This window comes from Camelus dromedarius, chromosome 8 (assembly GCF_036321535.1).
Source record: "Camelus dromedarius isolate mCamDro1 chromosome 8, mCamDro1.pat, whole genome shotgun sequence".
NCBI lineage: Eukaryota > Metazoa > Chordata > Mammalia > Artiodactyla > Camelidae > Camelus > Camelus dromedarius.
Window position 1 is genome coordinate 4345198 of NC_087443.1, and position 21990 is coordinate 4367187.

Below are 21990 nucleotides of genomic sequence, written 5' to 3' on the forward strand. Positions count from 1 at the left end.
TGAAACAAAGTTGTCTTGAGTAGGAAGTTGAAGAAGCTCCCAGAGGGCCCCCTGCCAGCCTGGCTGTTGCCAGAGGGAGGGCTGGAGTCACACCACCAGGCTTCCCAGCATGCAGGGGATTTCCTTGGAAGGATGCACCCTGGGTGGGTTCCATCTGAGGCTCCACCACTGCTGCTGTTCCTGGGGTTGTTGGGTGGTGATTGCTGCAGGGCCACACGGGTGGCTGTGCTAGAAGTGGAGGTCCTTGGCTCCAGGCCGGGTCTGGGACGCTGGCTGTGCTGTTAGTCTTGCACTCTGACTTCCGGTCCTTCCCAGGCCACTGACTTTCTAGGTTACAGAACAAAGCAAAGGTGGAAGTAGCAGGCTTGCTGAAAGGATGCCTCTTTAACCTTCAGCTAAACTTGTGGGATGAGAAAGGACTTCAGTTGTTGGGGGGATCAGCTCAAGGCAGGGGCCTCATGGCGATGGTAGAGCCTTCCACCTTGGGTTGTAGCCCCGGATCAGGTAGGTGGCCATCACTTCTGGCTTATCCATGAGTCCTAGGTCGGTCACACCTGTAGCCCATGCATAACATCAATGAAGTCTGCCAGGGCCCTTTGGAGTCAGGGGATGGCTTGATGGAAGGCCTGAGTTCCTCCTCCTGAAGCGCGTTCACCACAGGTCCCTCATGGCGCACGTGGAATGTGTTGGGCCAGCTTCACCCCGACATGGCTGCCCTGGCCGGTGGTCTTGAGCTGGTAGCTGCCAATCTCCCTCTCGGCAGAGCTAGCCGCGGGGCCCTGCGGCACGGTGACTTGCTAGCTACACTCACTGGCAATACTCACAATACAAACCAACAAACTAAATAAAAATAAGAAAAAAGAATAGAGAAAAGAAACAACTAAGAAAAAGAACAAAGGAAAAAAACTACCTGTAGTCATAGTTCCTTAGGTCACCAAAAACCAGCTTCCCTAGACCCAGCCAGGGGTTTAAATAGGTGCTTAAAACCCGCCCCCAGTGGCTCCTTTGTAGGTTATGGCAAGAAATGGCTGTGTTACAACAGGGGATAGTTCATGGTGCTTTTCTTACCTTTAATCTCAAGAACGCTTTACTCTTTTAAAGGGGGAAGGGGTAGAGGACTCAAAAGGGCTTTTTGTCGATGCAGGATATAGTGATTAATATTTATCGTATTAGAAATTAAAACCCATAGGATGCTTCAGTGGCTTTTTCAGTCCTAGTTTGGAAGTCTGTAATAAATTTTGGCTTTTAAAAACACACACTGTCTGCGTTTCAAATAATGCCCTTCTCTTTAAACTTTGATGAGTCCCAAAATGATACCTCAGTTTAACTGGCATCACAATTCTAGAGAAAACTCTCTCTTGGACTAAATTTCAGTCAGGCTCCTCCAGGCCTAGGGCCTTGAATTTGACATTCGTCCTTGTCTGGCCTGCATCACCAGTTATAGCTAGAAACCCCCACCCCTGGTATCTGATTACCCTTAATGTCTTACTGAATTTCTCTGCTCATGCGAGCCTGCCGTCAGCCAGAATCTCCTCCAGCCATGAGATTTCATCTTAGTAACTTCCCATCCACTGGCCCTGACCCTGCGCCTTGGCTGTAAGTCCCCACTTGTCCACAGTGTTTTCAGAGTGGAGGCCAGTTCTATGGTTCTGAGGTTTCTTTTCCACTATTGCAATAGTCCTAAATAAGGCCTGTTTTTACTACTTTTACTACTACTGTCCAGTTATGTTTTTTCTTTTTCTTTTTAATTAATTATTTTTCAGTGGGAGGTAATTAGGTTTATTTATTTTTGGAGGAGGTACTGGGGATTGAACCAGGATCTTGTGAATGTTAAGCACGTGCTCTGCCACTTGAGCTATACCCCACCACCACCACCTTGGTTTTTTTCTTTAACACTAAGAAACCGTTCTGTTACACAAGACAAATAGGTACATTATTAACCACTATAAAGCTGAGGGGAAGGTAGCTTCTTTCTGGAATATATTTTTATGAATGTTGTAAGATAGGTTTCCAGATTTACCTTTTTGTACACAGCTATCCAGTTGACCTGACACCATTAATTATTAATGTATTTTTATCACTAATCTGCAGTGCTTGCTTTGTCATAGATCACATGTCTCCATATATGTGGCCTCTGATCTGTTCCATTGGTCTATTTTCTATTCTTGTTTCAATATTACTACCTTAATTTATGTGGCTTTATATTAAGTTTTTGTATCTACAGAGTAATTTATCTTATTTAATTCTTCTTTAACAATGCCTTGGCTTTTTTTGGCCCTCTGCATCTCATGTAAATCTTAGAATCAGATTCTCAATTCCTATTTTTAAAACTCTGCTGGGAATTTTATTTATTTCCTGTTAGTTTTTAGCTGGGTTTTACCTACTTTTCACAAAAGTCATTTTCTCTTTCTGATTTTTATTATTGTGATGTTTTATAGATGATGAAAGCATAATTGTGCATCAGAAAGCAGGAATGCTATTTTATATAATCTTATAAATGTTCAACATATGCTGCCTTTTAATTAAAGTCTGTAACTGATAATTACAGAAAAGATTCTTTAGCATAGCCAACCAAGAGTGGAGGTCAACCGGACGTGTTATGGAAATCTCCAAGTCCTAGGAGGAACATACATAGCTCTTACCTTTTTCTGCAGCAACAAGTGTAGCAGGTTTATCTAAATATTATAATATATTCTCAATGAGCCCAGATTTCTCAAAAATATTTTTCAATGCCTTATTTTAGAGGATAATAAAAAAAAATCATTGAGATAAGCATTTCTGGATCTGTGGACTACCTTTATTTTCATAATCAAGTTGTTTATTTCTGTGCCCAAAAATCAGAATAAGGAAGGCCAGAGAGCAGTGTGTCGGTTTCTGGGTGTTTCCATATTAAGAGTCATGGGTTCACCAGAAACCTGTAAGCCTCACTTCGCCTGGTTGATGTGAAGTAACTACTGTATGGCAGCTTTAACATTGCTGAATTTTCTACTTTTGTGTATTAAGCTGTAGAATCACATGCCAGATTTTAATAATAATTGACATTATTATTTTTAAATACAGGGATGGATTACAACAAGAAAAGTGAATATGCCTTTAGGAAATTCAAGTCCAGTCTTACAAATTTGCTAGCATGATAAATATTTTCCTTTCATTTCATACTAAGTATGTTATCCTGAGACTGACTCTGACAACCATTTTACTGGAGCAGGCAGGTCACTCTATCTGTGAGTCAGTCCCTGCCCAAGGTTGAACTATCCATCAGGCAGTTGAAGAGCAGCTTCTAAGTGAATCTGACTGCTGGCTCATTTCCCCAGTGAAACTGCCCTGTGGCCCAATATCACAGCATGGTTGCATTGGCTGTTTGGGATTACACTACATTAAATTGGGAGCGGTTAGGGTGGGAGTGGTAGAGAAATGTTTCCGGGGGCTGAGGTTGGGGAGAGAGTGGTTGAGGAGGGAGAGTATACAAACTGTCAGATACAGGAACAGAGTTGGGCAATAGCTCAAAGGTATAAATCTGTCCTTTTTAAAAAGTTATTAAATAGGGGTGGAAATTGTTCAGGCTAAGATTTGACCTTTGGTTTCTGTATGCTTTCGGTTTGGGGAATGATGTGGTCATCATCTGTTAGCCATGATCTGGCGGTCAGTGCGCTGCATAACAGGGTCTCCCTAGGAATCAAGGCCGTTGGCAGTTCTAGGGGATGAGCATAGATGTCAAGTTATATTTGACCAGCTCTTCAGAAATCTGTGGAGATTCTACTGCTGGCAGCCTGCCCTCCCTGGTACTGAGAGTTATAGCAGAAGGAGCACCCCATGGGCCTGTGTCTTGGTGGGCTTAATGGAACTTTGAAAAGAGCTGTTTTTTGAGCAGTGATGAAACTGCTGCAGAAAAAGTAAATCAGAGCTGGAACTAGGGCAGGGTCTTTTATGCTGGCCTGGGGCTGAGTCACGCAGAGGTGGTACGGAGTCCTCTGTGACGGAAACTGGTGTTTACTCAGGGCTGCAGAGCAGAGATTTCATCACGTGTCAGTGGTTAGGAAAGCATAAAACCAATCCAGTCATTAAGAAGTCTACATACTTCAATTTTTAAAAAGTCTACTGCTCTGGGACATTGTGCTGTGCACCAGAAATTGACACATTGTAACTGACTACTTCAATTAAAAAAAAATTTACTGCTAGTTGTTGAGAGATTTTTTTCCCCCTTTAGTCAGAGGAAATGAAAGGGGTGGGAGAGGAAAAGGAAGAAATGATAAAGGCAACAAGGCTGTTATTTATAATATCATTATGATATTTTTCTGACTCACAGCTTTCTTAAAATTAGACTTAAATTACCATTTTCAGTGTTCATATTGCTAATCTATTTGCTTAAGATCTTTCATTTATACTTTAGTTAGCCAACTGTGGTGCAGAACCATCATTCATTCATTTTGGCCTTCATTCCACACCTTACCCTGCTCTTCAGTGTTCTAAAAAAAGTGGGAAAACAAGTTGAGCGTATACTATTTAGGTCCCCTGAGAGCAGAGACTGACTGTTGTGCTCATTGCTATATTCGCAGGGCTGAAAACAGTTCCTGGCACATAGTGGGTCTCATATATCAACTGAATAAATACCACTTTCCATATTGCCTTGCATCAGCCTTCTAAAGCAAAATAATACCAGCGGCTCCTAGGTAACAGCAACTTCTGCTAAACTTCACACCACTTTCCCTTGCAGTGTTATATGTTTGATTTTAAAGTGGCAACTCATTTATTTAGATTAAGGAACACAAATGAAGATAAATAAAGTGATGTGGGCACACTTTTTCAGTGTTCCAATGATGTCAGACAGCCTTAAATTTAACCATGAATCATTGATAAAATACAGTAGCAATATGTTGTTTATGTTATATGTTCCTTGTGTCTGTCAATCCAGCTTTTCTAGGCTGAATCCAAAATTCAGGGTAGATAAAAAGAAGCTAAACAAGCAAGTGTTCTCAAAATTAGGTAGATTATGTCTCTTCAGAGACCTAGATCAGAGTGGGCTTTGAAAGGCACCCCCTTTGGAATGATCCACCTAACTTCCCAGGTTTCAGCAAAAGCCTCTGCTGGCTCAGAGAGGAGCTCCCAGTGGTGTAAGCTGAGTGTATCCCATCCCGCAGGCTCTCTGAGAAAGCAGCCGTGCCTTCTCACCATCCTGGCCAGAGGAGGAGGTGCTGGTCCCAAGGGCACTCATTTACAGGGGCCTCCATCTGTGGAGGTGGATGGATGCCAGTCCTCTGCCCAGCAGGAAGGAGAGTAGCTACTTGAAGCAGTCAGATCTTTTCTCCATGGGGATTTGAATTTGGTACCAGCAGGGCTGTCAGCACTCGCTAGTCTGGGCAGAAGTGTCAAGTAGGCAGAGAGGAGTGGCAGAGGTAATGAGTCAGAACAAGCCCTGACCAAGCAGAGGCTGGAGTCTCCGTATCAGTAGCTTCCACTCCCCAAGTGGCAGAGCCGTTACAAGGAGGCTGCTGGGTGCTGAGAAACAGAGCAGCCGTTAGAAAGCTGGACCAGGCCGGGGCTGTCCACAGATGACCTGACCTTCAGCCCCCACGGGGCCTGGTGAGGGCTGTTTCTGTTCTTTCCCCTCCCCTCTTCTTACTTAGCCTAGAAGAATTTAATTCACACGTGTAAATTAAGGTCTCTCTGGATTTGGTGTTTTGGATTATGTTAGTACAGAAAAACTCATACTTGGACCAGTTGTTCCAAGTTTTTAATTATTTCATTTGGACTAAACTGAGTTTTATTTTGTTCAGGGAAAGTTTATTATAGATAGCTCAAATTACCTAATAAAAGTTCTTGACTTGAATTCTTATGACCTTAGCATACTACTAGTTGTATTAGTACATGTTGCGCATTTTACAGAATTGTTGTTTCTTACTTTAATAAATATATGACTAAGCCTCTGATAAAATGATGACTAGGCAACTTGAAGCAGTGACCCAGATATATATAGTTCTATAGAAGATTTATGATTATAATAGTGTAACTCTAAATATGGAAAGAAACTACAAAAGGGAATATTTTCCTGGACCTTAACAAACTAGTAAGACAGGTGGTCCAGAGACTTCTTGCTACTGTTAACAAAGCCTGGCCCAGTGGGAGCACACTGAGTGGCCTAGCGACAAAATCCTTGCCTGACCTAGGAGTGAGCATTCCTAGCACTGTGGGACAAAATGGTCATAAAATGCCCCCCAAACCATGGTCAAATTTATGACCCTGAGGGGGCGCTGCCAATAACACTGGCACTTGCCATCTGCCTTCACAAGGATTAAGTCCCAAGTCACTGCAGTCGCTGACCTTCAGCACACCCTGAAAGGCGTTCAGGGTGGAGATCAGGAACAAAGTGTTCTGTGCCCTGAGAAGCACTGCCAGAACAGGCCTTCAGACAGTGAAGTATTTTCAGGAGACGGTTTTATGAGCCCAAATTCTTACATCTCTTCGTATCTAAAAAAGCACTAAAATCATTAATGGTGACATGTGCTTTGGTTTTTAAAGATAAAAATACATTTGAAAGTCAGACATCCAAAGTAAAACTAGGTAACCATTGTAGGCGTGATTTCAGACAAGATTCCATATTGCTAAGAACTTGAGTTTTCTAAACTGTATCAGACTTGGGACACCACCAGCCACCCTCAAAGCAATGTCTGCTGGCAACTTATAGCTACAACTTTATGGTTTCAAGGTCTCCTCTTGTAATTATTAAGTTTCTAGACAATAAAACTGATTTAGATCAGATATCAACAACAAAAAAAAAGGAAAACTTACATGTAATGGTCAATAGCTCTTATTATGTACTATTATGTATATTTGTAAATACCACATCAGAAGTTAAAATTACACAACTGGCTCCCTGGCTATAGGCCTCCCCAAAGTGCCCCCCCGAAAAGATACTTTATTGTAGTATGACTTGTTAATATGTGATTGGGAAGGAGGCTAAAACTGTTTTGTGAAAAAAAAAATTATAAGTGAGAAAAAATTCTCTATGTTCAGGCCTTTATAAAAACACATAATAAGGACAGAAACACCCAAAAACAAACCTCAAGAGATCATGATGACCTGGAAAGGTAAAATAAATGATGGCAATAAATAAAGGGGGCCCAAAGTTCCTGACAGTCTTAAAAACCCCAGTAACTATAGTTCCTCAGAAGCCCTGAGTACAACTAACAGTGGGTCTCAATTGGTGGATTTCTTAGTAGACACTAGAGCTACCTACTCTGCTCTAAGTTGTAATGTAAACAAGACCACTATTCCCATACTGGGGGTAACTGGGTAATCACAACTCTGAAGTCTCTTTAATGCAAAAAGTGGTATCACAAAACTGAATGGCCTTATATGTGTTACTTGCCGCACAAAGCACAACTTGTGCCATGATTCACACTACCTGCTAGATCTAAAAATGTAACCTCATTATTGAATGAGATCTCAAATTCAAAACCTAGGAGATGCAAAAGCTTGTACATCAAAAGTGAATGCTGAAGTCTCCAACTGGTTTTCAGGCCTGTTGTCTTGAGCCCCCAAGACCTCTGCTCTGTCTTTCTAAAAACCTTTCAATTCCTGCTTTCCATTCTGATAATAGGATTAAAATATATATATATATATATATATATATATATATATATATATATATATATATATATATATATATAAAATCAGGCTTCTAATTTATTACACACCCTACCTCTGCAGAAGAACCACTAGAACTCTTTTTAAGCACCTCAATAACTGACATGATCATGTTTGTTCCTTCCATCAAAAAGTACCCCAGACAATGTCCCAATTTAACAAAAAACAGCTGAAGGAGAATGATGCCTATGTAGGCCCCCGCCTGAAGGCTCTAGAGAATAAGCCATGGGCTGAACTGATAAACAAGCTGTGAGAAATGTCACGCAGCTGGCTGGATAAGAGGTGGCCTATTTAATGTATCCAGTATGGACGGCTGGATAGCCAACGAAGGGTAAGATCCTCAGAGGAGGACAACCTAAGACAGGCAGAGCTGGCTGGATAAGAGATGGCCTACTTAGTGACGTTTTGTGACAAACTTTAAAACAGTCTGTCCTTGATCATGTAACATCATGTGTTTACTGCAGGAGCCTGGGAACCTGTAGCCTGGGAACCTAAATAGCTTAAGATTAACATTGTTATAACTTAGATGGTATGTGAGGCATCATGCATGTCCTATATAAACCCTTTTACAAAAATCAATAAACAGAGTAGCCATCAGCTCTCTCCGCATACAGTGTGTATGTGTACATGATACCGCGACACCGACAGCCTATTTCCATAAAAATTTTTAAAATGAAATAAAAGTGGCGATTTGAAAAATTAGGAAACTAAGAGACTGGCCTCCCTGATGCTAAAGCTTTTTGCTGATTGTTCTAACTTAAAATTCTTGCAACTTCTTTTCCCCTTTTCTCCCACAAACCTCCATCTCAGGTTCACTTGCTCAGTTGCTTTTGTGCTAAAGAGCACCCAGCCTGCCCATGATGCTCTACACTCCCTGTAAATTCTTTACCCAAAAAAGCTTAGCCTTTAACCCAGAAGCTGTGCTCCGGGAAGATGATCACAGGCTACAAACTCCAAAGAAAGAACAGACACTCCAGAGTTTCTCCGTGAGGCTAGGTGGATTCTTCAGGATTAAGAAGTCAGCACCTTGGAAAATGCCATATTGTTGTCGGCTTTCTGTTCTCTCTGGTTTTTCTATAAAACCTGAGGACACCAACTCCGAGGTGGATTCACCACATCAGAGTAACTCGCCTGCAGTGGCTTCCGGCTGCCTCTAACAGCAGTAAAGCTGTACTTTTCTAATTTTCCTGAAACTGTGTCTCTCAGTCTCCATTTGTTTATTGGGGTATACACGACGAATCACGAGTCCCGTTCTGCGCGCTGCTCGGGTTCCTTCCCCGGGAGCCGCGGGCCGGGGGCCCGGCACAGACAGACGGTCCCGCCGGCGGTGGGTGTGCGCAGGTCAGCGTGTCGGCGGCAGTGTGCGTGTCCCGGTGGGTGGGTTTTCGTGTCGTCGTCCTGCTTTCCGTCGTCTCTCTGTCTGTCTGGCCGTCGGTTCCGACTCCGGGCCTCTCTGGGCCGGGCGCGCCCGGACTTGCTTGAGTGCGCCTGGCTGGCTGTTGCTGGAGAGCAGCGGCGACGGGCGTGTGCCGAGGGGGGCGTCGTGGAACTGGAGGGCCAACGCACGAAGTGGCTCTGGCGGGGCCCAGGTTCCAAGGGACACGGAGGGGCGACCGGTGGGCGTGGCCCTGCCGGGCGAAGGACGGGAACGTCCTTTCCTTCCGTGGGGAGAGCAGGCCAAGGCTGGTGGAGAGAAGGCGGTCTCGGCGGGCGGGCGCTGGCGTCGACTTGGGGCGGGCAGCCGGCGGCTGGGCGCCGTTGGACGTCGAGAGGGCTCGCGGGCCGCGGGCGGCAGGAGGACGAGGACGAGGACGGACCGAGGGAGCCCAGGCCTGCGGCGGAGTCGCGGTCGGGCCGTCGCCCCTCCCGCCTCACAGTCCCCCCAGGGGAGGGCCGGGGGGCTGTGGGGGCTGTGGGGGGCCGGGGCTGCGAGGTCCAAGGGGCAGGGAAGCGGCTGCCTGTGCGCCCGCCGGCATGCGGGCAGGCCGGCCGGCTGCCCGGCCGGCTGCCCGCCTGCCTGCCTGCCTGACGCGGGGTCGGGGCAGGCCGTGGGCTGCGCGGGCGTGGCGTGGTGGGGGGAGGGTCAGGAGGTGCTCGGGCCTGCGGGGAGCCGCCTTGGGGACAGGGGCGGCGGCTAAAGGAGAGGGAGGCAGGAGGCCAAAAAAAAAAAAAAAAAAAAAAAAAAAGCCTACAGCACCCGGTATTCCCAGGCGGTCTCCCATCCAAGTACTAACCAGGCCCGACCCTGCTTAGCTTCCGAGATCAGACGAGATCGGGCGCGTTCAGGGTGGTATGGCCGTAGACAGCGGCAGGCGCCGCGCGGCGCCTCAAGAGCCCGCGCTGCGCCTTCCCTGCCGCCGCCTCGGCCGGCCCGCGCCGTGCCGAACCGAGCCCGGCCGGGCCGGGCCGAGCCGAGCCGAGCCGAGCCGAGCCGAGCCGAGCCAAGCCAAGCCAAGCCACCGCGGCCTGCACTCAGCGCACACAGCGCAGAGCGCAGAGCGCACCGCGCGCCTGCCGCCCGCCTCCCAGCGCCTCCCGCCCACCCCGGGACTCTCCAGGCCCGTCCCAGCTCGGATCCCCGCATCAGGCTCGCTGGCAGGGGCAAGTGGCCCCGGAGGCGTCCGGACCCGGGCCTCCGGGCCTCCGGGCCGCCGGCCGGCCGGCCCCTGAGCCCCACCCACCCACCTCCGGGCCTAGGCGTAGCCCAGCGCGGACCTTGGCCGCCCCTCCTGCCTCCACCAACTTGCCCAAACCCACCCAGTACCTCCGTCGCGGCGGGAGGGAAGGCATCAGCCCGGGCCCGACGCCCCACCCCGCCCCACCCTTCACCCCACACCGGGCCGGTGGGCGTCAGCGGGCCTCCCTGCCCAGCCCCCGAGGCGAAAGAAGACAGCCCCTTGCAGAGAGAGCTGAGAAAGACGGGACGGACCGAAGGACGGACGATCGGACGGACAGGAGCGCGCGCCGGCCCACGCAGACACGCACGCACGCGGACACACACAAACACACACACACACACACACACACTGAAAACACACAGCTAGACACACACCCCTCCACCCCCACCCCCACCCCAGACAAACGGAGGGGAAGAGAGGGAGCATGAGCCAGCTGCTCCAGGAGAGCCAGAGTGAGAGCAAACGTGAGAGGCTATGGTGAGAGGGAGAAAGAGAGGAAGGAGACACAGTGGTGGAGAGACAGGCGGCGCCGGGGGTGCGTTCTGGGAGGGGGTGGGGGGTGAGGGGGTGACAGAGGCAGAGGCAGAGGCAGAGGCAGAGACAGAGAAAGAGACAGAGAAAGAGACAGAGAAAGAGACCAGAGACAGACTGACAGAGAGACAAGAGTTTGACAGAGAGAGGGAGAGAGGGAGACGGAGGGGGCAACGCTGGACCCAGAAGCAGACAGACACACCCGGGACAGATGCTCTTGTCACAGACCTTGCCGAGCCGCAGATGAGCCTCTGCTGAAGACGGAGCTTCCCCTAGGCAGGGTGGTGGTGCTTGGGCGGCACCCCGGGCAGGAGGCAGGTAGGTGCCTTGGGGCTGGCAGTCCCCCGCGGGGCCCCAGGACTCCCAGACGACGTCTCACGAGTCCCGTTCTGCGCGCTGCTCGGGTTCCTTCCCCGGGAGCCGCGGGCCGGGGGCCCGGCACAGACAGACGGTCCCGCCGGCGGTGGGTGTGCGCAGGTCAGCGTGTCGGCGGCAGTGTGCGTGTCCCGGTGGGTGGGTTTTCGTGTCGTCGTCCTGCTTTCCGTCGTCTCTCTGTCTCTCTGGCCGTCGGTTCCGACTCCGGGCCTCTCTGGGCCGGGCGCGCCCGGACTTGCTTGAGTGCGCCTGGCTGGCTGTTGCTGGAGAGCAGCGGCGACGGGCGTGTGCCGAGGGGGGCGTCGTGGAACTGGAGGGCCAACGCACGAAGTGGCTCTGGCGGGGCCCAGGTTCCAAGGGACACGGAGGGGCGACCGGTGGGCGTGGCCCTGCCGGGCGAAGGACGGGAACGTCCTTTCCTTCCGTGGGGAGAGCAGGCCAAGGCTGGTGGAGAGAAGGCGGTCTCGGCGGGCGGGCGCTGGCGTCGACTTGGGGCGGGCAGCCGGCGGCTGGGCGCCGTTGGACGTCGAGAGGGCTCGCGGGCCGCGGGCGGCAGGAGGACGAGGACGGACCGAGGGAGCCCAGGCCTGCGGCGGAGTCGCGGTCGGGCCGTCGCCCCTCCCGCCTCACAGTCCCCCCAGGGGAGGGCCGGGGGGCTGTGGGGGCTGTGGGGGGCCGGGGCTGCGAGGTCCAAGGGGCAGGGAAGCGGCTGCCCGCCTGCCCGCCTGCCTGACGCGGGGTCGGGGCAGGCCGTGGGCTGCGCGGGCGTGGCGTGGTGGGGGGAGGGTCAGGAGGTGCTCGGGCCTGCGGGGAGCCGCCTTGGGGACAGGGGCGGCGGCTAAAGGAGAGGGAGGCAGGAGGCCAAAAAAAAAAAAAAAAAAAAAAAAAGCCTACAGCACCCGGTATTCCCAGGCGGTCTCCCATCCAAGTACTAACCAGGCCCGACCCTGCTTAGCTTCCGAGATCAGACGAGATCGGGCGCGTTCAGGGTGGTATGGCCGTAGACAGCGGCAGGCGCCGCGCGGCGCCTCAAGAGCCCGCGCTGCGCCTTCCCTGCCGCCGCCTCGGCCGGCCCGCGCCGTGCCGAACCGAGCCCGGCCGGGCCGGGCCGAGCCGAGCCGAGCCGAGCCGAGCCGAGCCAAGCCAAGCCAAGCCACCGCGGCCTGCACTCAGCGCACACAGCGCAGAGCGCAGAGCGCACCGCGCGCCTGCCGCCCGCCTCCCAGCGCCTCCCGCCCACCCCGGGACTCTCCAGGCCCGTCCCAGCTCGGATCCCCGCATCAGGCTCGCTGGCAGGGGCAAGTGGCCCCGGAGGCGTCCGGACCCGGGCCTCCGGGCCTCCGGGCCGCCGGCCGGCCGGCCCCTGAGCCCCACCCACCCACCTCCGGGCCTAGGCGTAGCCCAGCGCGGACCTTGGCCGCCCCTCCTGCCTCCACCAACTTGCCCAAACCCACCCAGTACCTCCGTCGCGGCGGGAGGGAAGGCATCAGCCCGGGCCCGACGCCCCACCCCGCCCCACCCTTCACCCCACACCGGGCCGGTGGGCGTCAGCGGGCCTCCCTGCCCAGCCCCCGAGGCGAAAGAAGACAGCCCCTTGCAGAGAGAGCTGAGAAAGACGGGACGGACCGAAGGACGGACGATCGGACGGACAGGAGCGCGCGCCGGCCCACGCAGACACGCACGCACGCGGACACACACAAACACACACACACACACACACACACACACAGACACACACACACAGACACACACTGAAAACACACAGCTAGACACACACCCCTCCACCCCCACCCCCACCCCAGACAAACGGAGGGGAAGAGAGGGAGCATGAGCCAGCTGCTCCAGGAGAGCCAGAGTGAGAGCAAACGTGAGAGGCTATGGTGAGAGGGAGAAAGAGAGGAAGGAGACACAGTGGTGGAGAGACAGGCGGCGCCGGGGGTGCGTTCTGGGAGGGGGTGGGGGGTGAGGGGGTGACAGAGGCAGAGGCAGAGGCAGAGGCAGAGACAGAGAAAGAGACAGAGAAAGAGACCAGAGACAGACTGACAGAGAGACAAGAGTTTGACAGAGAGAGGGAGAGAGGGAGACGGAGGGGGCAACGCTGGACCCAGAAGCAGACAGACACACCCGGGACAGATGCTCTTGTCACAGACCTTGCCGAGCCGCAGATGAGCCTCTGCTGAAGACGGAGCTTCCCCTAGGCAGGGTGGTGGTGCTTGGGCGGCACCCCGGGCAGGAGGCAGGTAGGTGCCTTGGGGCTGGCAGTCCCCCGCGGGGCCCCAGGACTCCCAGACGACGTCTCACGAGTCCCGTTCTGCGCGCTGCTCGGGTTCCTTCCCCGGGAGCCGCGGGCCGGGGGCCCGGCACAGACAGACGGTCCCGCCGGCGGTGGGTGTGCGCAGGTCAGCGTGTCGGCGGCAGTGTGCGTGTCCCGGTGGGTGGGTTTTCGTGTCGTCGTCCTGCTTTCCGTCGTCTCTCTGTCTCTCTGGCCGTCGGTTCCGACTCCGGGCCTCTCTGGGCCGGGCGCGCCCGGACTTGCTTGAGTGCGCCTGGCTGGCTGTTGCTGGAGAGCAGCGGCGACGGGCGTGTGCCGAGGGGGGCGTCGTGGAACTGGAGGGCCAACGCACGAAGTGGCTCTGGCGGGGCCCAGGTTCCAAGGGACACGGAGGGGCGACCGGTGGGCGTGGCCCTGCCGGGCGAAGGACGGGAACGTCCTTTCCTTCCGTGGGGAGAGCAGGCCAAGGCTGGTGGAGAGAAGGCGGTCTCGGCGGGCGGGCGCTGGCGTCGACTTGGGGCGGGCAGCCGGCGGCTGGGCGCCGTTGGACGTCGAGAGGGCTCGCGGGCCGCGGGCGGCAGGAGGACGAGGACGGACCGAGGGAGCCCAGGCCTGCGGCGGAGTCGCGGTCGGGCCGTCGCCCCTCCCGCCTCACAGTCCCCCCAGGGGAGGGCCGGGGGGCTGTGGGGGCTGTGGGGGGCCGGGGCTGCGAGGTCCAAGGGGCAGGGAAGCGGCTGCCTGTGCGCCCGCCGGCATGCGGGCAGGCCGGCCGGCTGCCCGGCCGGCTGCCCGCCTGCCTGCCTGCCTGACGCGGGGTCGGGGCAGGCCGTGGGCTGCGCGGGCGTGGCGTGGTGGGGGGAGGGTCAGGAGGTGCTCGGGCCTGCGGGGAGCCGCCTTGGGGACAGGGGCGGCGGCTAAAGGAGAGGGAGGCAGGAGGCCAAAAAAAAAAAAAAAAAAAAAAAAAAGCCTACAGCACCCGGTATTCCCAGGCGGTCTCCCATCCAAGTACTAACCAGGCCCGACCCTGCTTAGCTTCCGAGATCAGACGAGATCGGGCGCGTTCAGGGTGGTATGGCCGTAGACAGCGGCAGGCGCCGCGCGGCGCCTCAAGAGCCCGCGCTGCGCCTTCCCTGCCGCCGCCTCGGCCGGCCCGCGCCGTGCCGAACCGAGCCCGGCCGGGCCGGGCCGAGCCGAGCCGAGCCGAGCCGAGCCGAGCCGAGCCAAGCCAAGCCAAGCCACCGCGGCCTGCACTCAGCGCACACAGCGCAGAGCGCAGAGCGCACCGCGCGCCTGCCGCCCGCCTCCCAGCGCCTCCCGCCCACCCCGGGACTCTCCAGGCCCGTCCCAGCTCGGATCCCCGCATCAGGCTCGCTGGCAGGGGCAAGTGGCCCCGGAGGCGTCCGGACCCGGGCCTCCGGGCCTCCGGGCCGCCGGCCGGCCGGCCCCTGAGCCCCACCCACCCACCTCCGGGCCTAGGCGTAGCCCAGCGCGGACCTTGGCCGCCCCTCCTGCCTCCACCAACTTGCCCAAACCCACCCAGTACCTCCGTCGCGGCGGGAGGGAAGGCATCAGCCCGGGCCCGACGCCCCACCCCGCCCCACCCTTCACCCCACACCGGGCCGGTGGGCGTCAGCGGGCCTCCCTGCCCAGCCCCCGAGGCGAAAGAAGACAGCCCCTTGCAGAGAGAGCTGAGAAAGACGGGACGGACCGAAGGACGGACGATCGGACGGACAGGAGCGCGCGCCGGCCCACGCAGACACGCACGCACGCGGACACACACAAACACACACACACACACACACACACACACACAGACACACACTGAAAACACACAGCTAGACACACACCCCTCCACCCCCACCCCCACCCCAGACAAACGGAGGGGAAGAGAGGGAGCATGAGCCAGCTGCTCCAGGAGAGCCAGAGTGAGAGCAAACGTGAGAGGCTATGGTGAGAGGGAGAAAGAGAGGAAGGAGACACAGTGGTGGAGAGACAGGCGGCGCCGGGGGTGCGTTCTGGGAGGGGGTGGGGGGTGAGGGGGTGACAGAGGCAGAGGCAGAGGCAGAGGCAGAGACAGAGAAAGAGACAGAGAAAGAGACCAGAGACAGACTGACAGAGAGACAAGAGTTTGACAGAGAGAGGGAGAGAGGGAGACGGAGGGGGCAACGCTGGACCCAGAAGCAGACAGACACACCCGGGACAGATGCTCTTGTCACAGACCTTGCCGAGCCGCAGATGAGCCTCTGCTGAAGACGGAGCTTCCCCTAGGCAGGGTGGTGGTGCTTGGGCGGCACCCCGGGCAGGAGGCAGGTAGGTGCCTTGGGGCTGGCAGTCCCCCGCGGGGCCCCAGGACTCCCAGACGACGTCTCACGAGTCCCGTTCTGCGCGCTGCTCGGGTTCCTTCCCCGGGAGCCGCGGGCCGGGGGCCCGGCACAGACAGACGGTCCCGCCGGCGGTGGGTGTGCGCAGGTCAGCGTGTCGGCGGCAGTGTGCGTGTCCCGGTGGGTGGGTTTTCGTGTCGTCGTCCTGCTTTCCGTCGTCTCTCTGTCTCTCTGGCCGTCGGTTCCGACTCCGGGCCTCTCTGGGCCGGGCGCGCCCGGACTTGCTTGAGTGCGCCTGGCTGGCTGTTGCTGGAGAGCAGCGGCGACGGGCGTGTGCCGAGGGGGGCGTCGTGGAACTGGAGGGCCAACGCACGAAGTGGCTCTGGCGGGGCCCAGGTTCCAAGGGACACGGAGGGGCGACCGGTGGGCGTGGCCCTGCCGGGCGAAGGACGGGAACGTCCTTTCCTTCCGTGGGGAGAGCAGGCCAAGGCTGGTGGAGAGAAGGCGGTCTCGGCGGGCGGGCGCTGGCGTCGACTTGGGGCGGGCAGCCGGCGGCTGGGCGCCGTTGGACGTCGAGAGGGCTCGCGGGCCGCGGGCGGCAGGAGGACGAGGACGGACCGAGGGAGCCCAGGCCTGCGGCGGAGTCGCGGTCGGGCCGTCGCCCCTCCCGCCTCACAGTCCCCCCAGGGGAGGGCCGGGGGGCTGTGGGGGCTGTGGGGGGCCGGGGCTGCGAGGTCCAAGGGGCAGGGAAGCGGCTGCCTGTGCGCCCGCCGGCATGCGGGCAGGCCGGCCGGCTGCCCGGCCGGCTGCCCGCCTGCCTGCCTGCCTGACGCGGGGTCGGGGCAGGCCGTGGGCTGCGCGGGCGTGGCGTGGTGGGGGGAGGGTCAGGAGGTGCTCGGGCCTGCGGGGAGCCGCCTTGGGGACAGGGGCGGCGGCTAAAGGAGAGGGAGGCAGGAGGCCAAAAAAAAAAAAAAAAAAAAAAAAAAAGCCTACAGCACCCGGTATTCCCAGGCGGTCTCCCATCCAAGTACTAACCAGGCCCGACCCTGCTTAGCTTCCGAGATCAGACGAGATCGGGCGCGTTCAGGGTGGTATGGCCGTAGACAGCGGCAGGCGCCGCGCGGCGCCTCAAGAGCCCGCGCTGCGCCTTCCCTGCCGCCGCCTCGGCCGGCCCGCGCCGTGCCGAACCGAGCCCGGCCGGGCCGGGCCGAGCCGAGCCGAGCCGAGCCGAGCCGAGCCGAGCCAAGCCAAGCCAAGCCACCGCGGCCTGCACTCAGCGCACACAGCGCAGAGCGCAGAGCGCACCGCGCGCCTGCCGCCCGCCTCCCAGCGCCTCCCGCCCACCCCGGGACTCTCCAGGCCCGTCCCAGCTCGGATCCCCGCATCAGGCTCGCTGGCAGGGGCAAGTGGCCCCGGAGGCGTCCGGACCCGGGCCTCCGGGCCTCCGGGCCGCCGGCCGGCCGGCCCCTGAGCCCCACCCACCCACCTCCGGGCCTAGGCGTAGCCCAGCGCGGACCTTGGCCGCCCCTCCTGCCTCCACCAACTTGCCCAAACCCACCCAGTACCTCCGTCGCGGCGGGAGGGAAGGCATCAGCCCGGGCCCGACGCCCCACCCCGCCCCACCCTTCACCCCACACCGGGCCGGTGGGCGTCAGCGGGCCTCCCTGCCCAGCCCCCGAGGCGAAAGAAGACAGCCCCTTGCAGAGAGAGCTGAGAAAGACGGGACGGACCGAAGGACGGACGATCGGACGGACAGGAGCGCGCGCCGGCCCACGCAGACACGCACGCACGCGGACACACACAAACACACACACACACACACACACACACACACAGACACACACTGAAAACACACAGCTAGACACACACCCCTCCACCCCCACCCCCACCCCAGACAAACGGAGGGGAAGAGAGGGAGCATGAGCCAGCTGCTCCAGGAGAGCCAGAGTGAGAGCAAACGTGAGAGGCTATGGTGAGAGGGAGAAAGAGAGGAAGGAGACACAGTGGTGGAGAGACAGGCGGCGCCGGGGGTGCGTTCTGGGAGGGGGTGGGGGGTGAGGGGGTGACAGAGGCAGAGGCAGAGGCAGAGGCAGAGACAGAGAAAGAGACAGAGAAAGAGACCAGAGACAGACTGACAGAGAGACAAGAGTTTGACAGAGAGAGGGAGAGAGGGAGACGGAGGGGGCAACGCTGGACCCAGAAGCAGACAGACACACCCGGGACAGATGCTCTTGTCACAGACCTTGCCGAGCCGCAGATGAGCCTCTGCTGAAGACGGAGCTTCCCCTAGGCAGGGTGGTGGTGCTTGGGCGGCACCCCGGGCAGGAGGCAGGTAGGTGCCTTGGGGCTGGCAGTCCCCCGCGGGGCCCCAGGACTCCCAGACGACGTCTCACGAGTCCCGTTCTGCGCGCTGCTCGGGTTCCTTCCCCGGGAGCCGCGGGCCGGGGGCCCGGCACAGACAGACGGTCCCGCCGGCGGTGGGTGTGCGCAGGTCAGCGTGTCGGCGGCAGTGTGCGTGTCCCGGTGGGTGGGTTTTCGTGTCGTCGTCCTGCTTTCCGTCGTCTCTCTGTCTCTCTGGCCGTCGGTTCCGACTCCGGGCCTCTCTGGGCCGGGCGCGCCCGGACTTGCTTGAGTGCGCCTGGCTGGCTGTTGCTGGAGAGCAGCGGCGACGGGCGTGTGCCGAGGGGGGCGTCGTGGAACTGGAGGGCCAACGCACGAAGTGGCTCTGGCGGGGCCCAGGTTCCAAGGGACACGGAGGGGCGACCGGTGGGCGTGGCCCTGCCGGGCGAAGGACGGGAACGTCCTTTCCTTCCGTGGGGAGAGCAGGCCAAGGCTGGTGGAGAGAAGGCGGTCTCGGCGGGCGGGCGCTGGCGTCGACTTGGGGCGGGCAGCCGGCGGCTGGGCGCCGTTGGACGTCGAGAGGGCTCGCGGGCCGCGGGCGGCAGGAGGACGAGGACGGACCGAGGGAGCCCAGGCCTGCGGCGGAGTCGCGGTCGGGCCGTCGCCCCTCCCGCCTCACAGTCCCCCCAGGGGAGGGCCGGGGGGCTGTGGGGGCTGTGGGGGGCCGGGGCTGCGAGGTCCAAGGGGCAGGGAAGCGGCTGCCTGTGCGCCCGCCGGCATGCGGGCAGGCCGGCCGGCTGCCCGGCCGGCTGCCCGCCTGCCTGCCTGCCTGACGCGGGGTCGGGGCAGGCCGTGGGCTGCGCGGGCGTGGCGTGGTGGGGGGAGGGTCAGGAGGTGCTCGGGCCTGCGGGGAGCCGCCTTGGGGACAGGGGCGGCGGCTAAAGGAGAGGGAGGCAGGAGGCCAAAAAAAAAAAAAAAAAAAAAAAAAAAGCCTACAGCACCCGGTATTCCCAGGCGGTCTCCCATCCAAGTACTAACCAGGCCCGACCCTGCTTAGCTTCCGAGATCAGACGAGATCGGGCGCGTTCAGGGTGGTATGGCCGTAGACAGCGGCAGGCGCCGCGCGGCGCCTCAAGAGCCCGCGCTGCGCCTTCCCTGCCGCCGCCTCGGCCGGCCCGCGCCGTGCCGAACCGAGCCCGGCCGGGCCGGGCCGAGCCGAGCCGAGCCGAGCCGAGCCGAGCCGAGCCAAGCCAAGCCAAGCCACCGCGGCCTGCACTCAGCGCACACAGCGCAGAGCGCAGAGCGCACCGCGCGCCTGCCGCCCGCCTCCCAGCGCCTCCCGCCCACCCCGGGACTCTCCAGGCCCGTCCCAGCTCGGATCCCCGCATCAGGCTCGCTGGCAGGGGCAAGTGGCCCCGGAGGCGTCCGGACCCGGGCCTCCGGGCCTCCGGGCCGCCGGCCGGCCGGCCCCTGAGCCCCACCCACCCACCTCCGGGCCTAGGCGTAGCCCAGCGCGGACCTTGGCCGCCCCTCCTGCCTCCACCAACTTGCCCAAACCCACCCAGTACCTCCGTCGCGGCGGGAGGGAAGGCATCAGCCCGGGCCCGACGCCCCACCCCGCCCCACCCTTCACCCCACACCGGGCCGGTGGGCGTCAGCGGGCCTCCCTGCCCAGCCCCCGAGGCGAAAGAAGACAGCCCCTTGCAGAGAGAGCTGAGAAAGACGGGACGGACCGAAGGACGGACGATCGGACGGACAGGAGCGCGCGCCGGCCCACGCAGACACGCACGCACGCGGACACACACAAACACACACACACACACACACACACTGAAAACACACAGCTAGACACACACCCCTCCACCCCCACCCCCACCCCAGACAAACGGAGGGGAAGAGAGGGAGCATGAGCCAGCTGCTCCAGGAGAGCCAGAGTGAGAGCAAACGTGAGAGGCTATGGTGAGAGGGAGAAAGAGAGGAAGGAGACACAGTGGTGGAGAGACAGGCGGCGCCGGGGGTGCGTTCTGGGAGGGGGTGGGGGGTGAGGGGGTGACAGAGGCAGAGGCAGAGGCAGAGGCAGAGACAGAGAAAGAGACAGAGAAAGAGACAGAGAAAGAGACCAGAGACAGACTGACAGAGAGACAAGAGTTTGACAGAGAGAGGGAGAGAGGGAGACGGAGGGGGCAACGCTGGACCCAGAAGCAGACAGACACACCCGGGACAGATGCTCTTGTCACAGACCTTGCCGAGCCGCAGATGAGCCTCTGCTGAAGACGGAGCTTCCCCTAGGCAGGGTGGTGGTGCTTGGGCGGCACCCCGGGCAGGAGGCAGGTAGGTGCCTTGGGGCTGGCAGTCCCCCGCGGGGCCCCAGGACTCCCAGACGACGTCTCACGAGTCCCGTTCTGCGCGCTGCTCGGGTTCCTTCCCCGGGAGCCGCGGGCCGGGGGCCCGGCACAGACAGACGGTCCCGCCGGCGGTGGGTGTGCGCAGGTCAGCGTGTCGGCGGCAGTGTGCGTGTCCCGGTGGGTGGGTTTTCGTGTCGTCGTCCTGCTTTCCGTCGTCTCTCTGTCTCTCTGGCCGTCGGTTCCGACTCCGGGCCTCTCTGGGCCGGGCGCGCCCGGACTTGCTTGAGTGCGCCTGGCTGGCTGTTGCTGGAGAGCAGCGGCGACGGGCGTGTGCCGAGGGGGGCGTCGTGGAACTGGAGGGCCAACGCACGAAGTGGCTCTGGCGGGGCCCAGGTTCCAAGGGACACGGAGGGGCGACCGGTGGGCGTGGCCCTGCCGGGCGAAGGACGGGAACGTCCTTTCCTTCCGTGGGGAGAGCAGGCCAAGGCTGGTGGAGAGAAGGCGGTCTCGGCGGGCGGGCGCTGGCGTCGACTTGGGGCGGGCAGCCGGCGGCTGGGCGCCGTTGGACGTCGAGAGGGCTCGCGGGCCGCGGGCGGCAGGAGGACGAGGACGGACCGAGGGAGCCCAGGCCTGCGGCGGAGTCGCGGTCGGGCCGTCGCCCCTCCCGCCTCACAGTCCCCCCAGGGGAGGGCCGGGGGGCTGTGGGGGCTGTGGGGGGCCGGGGCTGCGAGGTCCAAGGGGCAGGGAAGCGGCTGCCTGTGCGCCCGCCGGCATGCGGGCAGGCCGGCCGGCTGCCCGGCCGGCTGCCCGCCTGCCTGCCTGCCTGACGCGGGGTCGGGGCAGGCCGTGGGCTGCGCGGGCGTGGCGTGGTGGGGGGAGGGTCAGGAGGTGCTCGGGCCTGCGGGGAGCCGCCTTGGGGACAGGGGCGGCGGCTAAAGGAGAGGGAGGCAGGAGGCCAAAAAAAAAAAAAAAAAAAAAAAAAAAGCCTACAGCACCCGGTATTCCCAGGCGGTCTCCCATCCAAGTACTAACCAGGCCCGACCCTGCTTAGCTTCCGAGATCAGACGAGATCGGGCGCGTTCAGGGTGGTATGGCCGTAGACAGCGGCAGGCGCCGCGCGGCGCCTCAAGAGCCCGCGCTGCGCCTTCCCTGCCGCCGCCTCGGCCGGCCCGCGCCGTGCCGAACCGAGCCCGGCCGGGCCGGGCCGAGCCGAGCCGAGCCGAGCCGAGCCGAGCCGAGCCAAGCCAAGCCAAGCCACCGCGGCCTGCACTCAGCGCACACAGCGCAGAGCGCAGAGCGCACCGCGCGCCTGCCGCCCGCCTCCCAGCGCCTCCCGCCCACCCCGGGACTCTCCAGGCCCGTCCCAGCTCGGATCCCCGCATCAGGCTCGCTGGCAGGGGCAAGTGGCCCCGGAGGCGTCCGGACCCGGGCCTCCGGGCCTCCGGGCCGCCGGCCGGCCGGCCCCTGAGCCCCACCCACCCACC

The 21990-nt window shown here is 59.3% G+C and overlaps 6 non-coding genes across 6 annotated transcripts; all 6 read right to left on the bottom strand.

Moving 5' to 3' along the window:
- Nucleotides 1-9829: 9829 nt before the first annotated feature.
- Nucleotides 9830-9948, bottom strand: LOC116156115 (5S ribosomal RNA). Its single transcript, XR_004139976.2, has one exon. It is a non-coding gene; the product is annotated as a 5S ribosomal RNA (ribosomal RNA).
- Nucleotides 9949-12115: 2167 nt separating this feature from the next.
- On the bottom strand, nucleotides 12116-12234 carry LOC135321922 (5S ribosomal RNA). The gene has a single exon (XR_010382097.1). It is a non-coding gene; the product is annotated as a 5S ribosomal RNA (ribosomal RNA).
- Nucleotides 12235-14464: 2230 nt separating this feature from the next.
- LOC116156096 (5S ribosomal RNA) lies at nucleotides 14465-14583 on the bottom strand. Its single transcript, XR_004139966.1, has one exon. It is a non-coding gene; the product is annotated as a 5S ribosomal RNA (ribosomal RNA).
- Nucleotides 14584-16807: 2224 nt separating this feature from the next.
- On the bottom strand, nucleotides 16808-16926 carry LOC135321943 (5S ribosomal RNA). The gene has a single exon (XR_010382118.1). It is a non-coding gene; the product is annotated as a 5S ribosomal RNA (ribosomal RNA).
- Nucleotides 16927-19150: 2224 nt separating this feature from the next.
- LOC135321954 (5S ribosomal RNA) lies at nucleotides 19151-19269 on the bottom strand. The gene has a single exon (XR_010382129.1). It is a non-coding gene; the product is annotated as a 5S ribosomal RNA (ribosomal RNA).
- A 2220-nt stretch (nucleotides 19270-21489) lies between these two features.
- LOC135321903 (5S ribosomal RNA) lies at nucleotides 21490-21608 on the bottom strand. The gene has a single exon (XR_010382078.1). It is a non-coding gene; the product is annotated as a 5S ribosomal RNA (ribosomal RNA).
- Between the last annotated feature and the right edge of the window lie 382 nt (nucleotides 21609-21990).